Source organism: Malus domestica, chromosome 07, assembly GCF_042453785.1.
Source record: "Malus domestica chromosome 07, GDT2T_hap1".
In the NCBI taxonomy this organism is placed as follows: domain Eukaryota; kingdom Viridiplantae; phylum Streptophyta; class Magnoliopsida; order Rosales; family Rosaceae; genus Malus; species Malus domestica.
In genome coordinates this window covers 5569017-5575016 of record NC_091667.1, presented here as the reverse complement: position 1 = coordinate 5575016, position 6000 = coordinate 5569017, and the positions used below count along the sequence as shown (strand labels likewise).

Sequence of the window (6000 nt, the reverse complement as noted above, 5' to 3'; positions counted from 1 at the left end):
CCCACAAATACATCCAGAAATAAATAAATAAAAAATTATATTTTCTCCTACAAAAAGGGGGAAGTAACATGCACAAAAGGAAAAAAAAAAAACAGGTGCTCCCCATTTTCTGCAAACAAAAAGGAAACGTGGAGTCAGAAATGGTGGTTAACAGAAAGTGGCAGGAGGTCATGGCTTCTACCTCTCCCCCACGTAACAAATTCTAGAGCTTTCCTAGAATGCCTATAAATAAGCATTACCTGCAGCAAGTAAAAAAGAAGACAGAAAAAAGGAAGGGGAAACTCTGCAGAAAATAGAGAAACTTTGAGAGAATACCAAAAGCAACGAAGTGCTGCCAGAAAAGAGAAGGAATTCAATCTTTCGTGCTTTCGAAGTCAAGAACCAAAGAAGAATATTCATCGCCAGGTATAAAAAACAAAGCCCTGTTAAATTTATTTTTCTCTTGATTTTTGTTATGTTATACATATATACAAGAAACAGAGATGGACACGAAGGAAGAAACAACGTAAAAAAAATGGCAGCCGAAGACCACCAGGCAATTGTCCAGGACATTCCCCTTTTGCTCGGCAATGGTCCACAACACAAAAAAGGACAGATCATGTTTTCTCTAATCCTTCTTCTAGCCATATTTTGGCTTTTGTCTCTTCGCTCGGATGGAGGTGGAAGTTTTAAACGACGCAACTCTCCACTAACTGCAGCAAAAGGAATCTCCAAGAATCCCATGAATTTCTTCGGGGTGGCTTAGACCACCCCGTGAAGTTTTAACCGAGTCCAAATGGTCTATAACCCCTCACCAGACTGGCAAGTGCAACTTCAAAATCTCAAGCTCAGTTTCTATAAAGAAAGACAGCAAGAAAGCAACATAGACCGATATACGACTCAAGGGGTAAGAAATTGTGCTGTTTGGTGCTACTCACGGGTACAAGACATGGAGATATGCACGTGAAGAGGAAGAAGAAGAAAAAGTTGTTTGTTTTTTTAACATATGGAGACATACAGGTGGAAGTCATATTTGGATAAAGGAGACAAGGGAACAAAGACAAATGACCATATAAGTACATGTATGTGTTGAAAAATAAACAAAGGAAAAGAAATCAGAAATTTTGATGATGACAAAAGAAAAGTCCTCAACACAACTTTTGACAAAGACAAATAAAAGGAGGAAGGAGACGTGAAGAAGTTTTCAAGGGTCAAAGTTTCAAAGTTTCAAAGGGTCAAAGTTTCAAAGTTTCAAAGTCGGGACAAAAGGAAAAGGCATCATATTGTACAAATGTTAAAGAGAAAATATGGCAAGTATCGAAGGCGCAACATGAATGGGAACACAAAAAGGGTGTCCAAAATGCTATTGTCAAAGCCAGTCAAGTAAAATCTCTTTGTGAAAACAGAAATACCAGAGTGATAATCACACACGAGTACGTCAAAACTCATTCAAAATATGGCAGATATTATGAGTACGTTACTACAAATTTCAAAGTACAAACTCTTACCTTTGGAGCCATAAATCAACAATTGTCTTCAACTCGGGGCTGCAAAATGGTTTTGTCCAACAACCAATCGAAGAGATGCCGTTGCCCGGGACGCCTGCACGAAAGAATTGACAAGTTCATCACAGTTAGAACTTTATTTCACCTCAAATACATAAGCAGATCCAGAATATAAAAAAAAAATGAAAATGGGTAACCTGTTTAAAGGAATCACCTGCAAAGTGGTGAGCTTTTGATCCACAAAGAGAAGAACAAACGAAAATGGCAAAGAAAAAGGCAGCAGAAAGGCCAAAAGCTTTTGTGACCTGTAAATGGGTTTGCGATTTAAAGAGAAATAGTAGTAAAATTGAAGAAATTTGAAACAAAGAATCTGAGCTCCAACAAACCTTACCCATTTTTACTCTGAAATCAGCAGATACCCAATCCAAATAGAAGTCCGAAATATAACGGAATCCACGGAAACCCAAATATATCGGATTAGCTTTTTGTTTCCGGAGGGAAACCACCGGGTTTCAAAGCTAAAGAGAGAAGGAATGTTGAGGCCACTTCGTGGAAAGGGGGGTGTAAATACTCTGCACCTCACGTGGGAATAGGCTCACGTGGAGAGAAAAAGAAAGTTACTGCACCCCTCAAAATTATGGGCTTTATTCAGAATGTAAATAAGCAGACAAACTGACAAAGGTCCCAGAAAAGTAAGGAAAAAAAAAGGGGCCGGCCTTTCATTCTTTCAAAGTTTCAAAAAGTCTTATTTCAAAGTTTCAAAAAATTCTATTTCAAGGTTTCAAAAAGTCCTATTTCAAATAGGATGGAATTGCTAACCGTAAGGAAAAGTCAAACAAAGATAAAGTATGAAAGAAGCTTTTCAGTAAACTAATGGAAGCTAAGCTCGTGAGTCTATCATTTTGTTTTCACCAAAATGGACTTTGTAGATTCAAGCACCCATTAAGTTAGATCCAAGTCAACGAAACTTGCAGCATAAGCACAAAGACAATGACAACACAAATCATTCCAAACATCGTGGACTCAAACCATCTCAAAGCAAAAAAAAGAGCTCGATAAATACATGGATCAAGCTCCCATAAAATTCTTGAAGAAGTCAAATGGCACGAAGCCGTATCAAATCTCAAAACTGTACAAAGCCGCGTCAAAACTCAAAGGCATAAAGTCGCTTCAAAAGTCATTCAAAATAATGAACTACGTCGGTTTGATTCCGTTAAGGATACGTAGGCAGTCTAATATCAAGTTTTAGGCGCAACTGTGAAACCGAAACGAATCCTTGGTTTATATAAACTAAATTCACTCCTGCTATCAAATACCAAAATGGTACGAAGCCGAAGAAAAGTTTTCAAAGGGCATGAAGCCGTATCAAAGTCTCAAGTGGCACAAAGCCGAAGAAAAGTCTCAAATGGCATGAAGCCATATCAAATTTTCAAATGCTCATCGCCCGCATGAGCTGAAACTGCATAAGGCACTATGCTCCTCGCCCGCATGAGCTAAAACTGCACAAGGCATCAAATCCAAACAAGTATCAAATCCTTGAACTACGAGTGACTTGATCCCTCAAGAGGGTACGTAGGCAATCTAGGATTCGACCTAGGTGCAGTCACAAAATCAAACAAACACCAAAATCCTCAAGTTACATTTTATTCGAATTAGAATCAAAGGGTATTCCTTTCCTAAAAGAATGGTTGTCATTAATAGGCGCATAGCCTAGAATGGGTCGAACTCAAATTAATAAAACCCTCTTCGAAAAATGAACGAGGGTGAAATTGTGTCGAGTGAATTATTTGTTTACATATTATGTACAATTTTTTGCTCAACATCAGGTACTTATTTAAAACAATAACTTGGAGTACAAGCTAGAATATGTCTTAACATAAAAGAATTATACAGCACACAAGAACAAGGGAACAAGGAAACAATCCTAACACTAAGAGGAAATATAGAATCTAGGTTGGATCCTCCTCCTCTTACAAATGATTTATTCCTTAATTACATTATAATAAAAGAAAAATCAAATTATAAACAATAATTAATTGGTTAAGTCCCTCAAATGGTAACTTAAAGAATTTCATGCATAGCTGCACATCCCATAGACACATGAACTGCCTTTCTCGCATTTGTTGTTACAGCTCCCACAGTTTTTCTTGTCAGACCTAGGGTTCACACACTTGCATTTGCATCATGTCTCCCCGTACTTGCATTTCTTCCCACACGTGCCACAGTTTATTTTGTGTTCATATCCCCACATTTCTTCTTGCAGCAATCTAGCTATGCGCTGCCCGATGCCCGACAAACCCTAGGGTATTTGTCACATGTAGTCACAGTGGCCCGAGAGGCAAGCAAGCATCTTCTTCACCTAAGAGAAGTGGTTTTATCTGATTGCATGCTTTTGGTTGCATCATCTATATCTTTGTTTTCCTCGTCCAAGAATGATTCTTCTTGGTCTGTAGTTGCAGATAGAGTAATGACTAAAGCCATTACCATGGAAAGAACAAGCAAAACCTTGAAAGCTTTCATGATGTTTTGGTTGCCTAGTTGGGTGTATTGTATATATAAAAGAAGATATTTTTGAAGGAAGAGAAGATGGTGAAACAAAGTATATATGTATGAATGTTTTGGATGGATAAGTATATAGGGTTCGAGAAATATTTATAGAGTGTTAGGATGCTCTGATAGGTGGCATCTTTTGATTGGTAATTGTTCTAAGAGGTTAGTTGGTTAGTTAGGAGGAAATAATATGTGTTGTTAGTATTCTCTCTATGTGATCAAGGAAGACGTGGAGTAAGGTCTTAACATTGGTATCGAGCCACTAGTTTCAATCTCTCAATCTTTCATTGTTGCATGACGCGGCAAGCTTCGCGTAAATCCATGGAGTCAAGGGTTTCCAGCTTGGAAGAAAAGTTCGACGAATTCCAAAAGTCGCAGGAGGAATTCCGATTAAATCAGACGGAATTCCAATCACTTCAGGTGGATTTCAAAGCGATCCACGATTTGATAATGCTCCAGTTGCAATCGATCTCGGCGCAGTTGAATGGGGGGGTCATTGGGGGAATTGTCTGAGGCCACACATAACGATCCCCAGATCCAAGAATGGCTGAATCTGAACTTCAATCGTCAAGAAATTGAGCAGAACTCCAATAAACTCTCTCGTCCTTCATTCTTGAAGATGGATTTTCCAAGATTCAACGGGATCGAGGATCCAATGGAGTGGTTTACAAGGCAAACCACTACTTCGACTTTTTTAATGTCAATGAATCCAAGAGGGTGAAGATGGCGTCCTTTCATATGGAAGGTGATGCCCTTCAGTGGTTTCAATGGGCAAGATGTTTGGAAAACTATCCAAACTGGAATGATTTCATCAGGGTACTATGCCAAGAGTTCGGCCCTTCAGAGTTGGATGATTCCGTCGAAAACCTAGTCAGTCTGAAGCAGACAGGAAACTTGCGTGATTACGTGATAGAATTCAGACGATTAGCCAATTGAACAAAGGACATCAGTTCTGCACTTCTCAAATTGTGCTTTGTCGGAGGGCTCAAACCGGAGTTGCGACATGATGTCAAGATCTTAAGACCCAGAGATGTGCTTGAAGCTTATGCTGTTGCTTAACAATTGGATGCCAAAATCTCGAGTCTTAAGGTGAAATCTTTTTCCAAGACTCATTTAGTTCAACCCAATTTTTGAGCTCCTTTGCAAACTGTCAATTCTAATCCAATTTATGAAACTCGGGCAAAACCTAGTAATTTAAGGAAATTGACACTTGAAGAAGTACACCACTGTCGAAGAAATGGTCTTTGCTTTCATTGTAAAGAGAAATGTTTTAAGGGTCATGCCTGCAAGAAGAAACAATTATTGCTAATTGATATTCAAGATTCTGTATGTGATGATATTGAAGGATTAGAAAATGAGGAACCTGAGATAACTACATGTGCATTGTCTGGTACCCCTGCACCACCTTCCATTAACACTATGAAGGTTTGTGGATCGATCAAAAATTGCCCAGCCACTATATTAATTGACTCTAGCAGTTCCCATAACTTTGTGGATGTGGGATTGGTGAAACGGTTAAGAACATAAATTCATACTAAGCATTTGTTTAATGTCAAGATTGCTAATGGGGGAAAAGTAGCTACCAAAGGTACTTTAGCTCAAGTTTTTGTCAATATTTAGGATTTCCAATTTGTCATAGATTTGTATGCTATTCCATTAGGGGGTGTGATATTGTACTAGGAATTCAATGGTTTTGAACACTTGGCCCTATTCTATGGGACTTTGATAAATTGTATATGCAGTTTTCCAAGGATTCTAAGACATTTTGCATCACAAATTTTGCAAATGTTAGTAATACTTTTGAGGATATTTCAGCTTTACAAATGCAGAAATTATTGCAGCAAGAGACTATAGTGGGTACAGTACTCTACCACTTGGAAACTGAACCCATATTTTAGCATAATATGGAGTCCAACACTGCAAATTCCATTTCTGTTAACCTTATAGATTAACAACAGTTGGAGTT

General features: G+C 38.3%; 1 long non-coding RNA gene across 2 annotated transcripts; it reads right to left on the bottom strand.

The window, feature by feature from the left end:
- Window positions 1–2099, bottom strand: LOC139197630 (uncharacterized). Of its 2 annotated transcripts, XR_011583199.1 has the most exons (4): window positions 1876–2094; window positions 1699–1789; window positions 1488–1581; window positions 1–109 (listed from the first exon to the last, which is right to left on the bottom strand). It is a non-coding gene; the product is annotated as an uncharacterized lncRNA (long non-coding RNA). The 2 variants fall into 2 exon arrangements; XR_011583198.1 differs by lacking the exon at window positions 1–109 and having other exon boundaries at window positions 1489–1581; window positions 1699–2099.
- Window positions 2100–6000: the final 3901 nt, after the last annotated feature.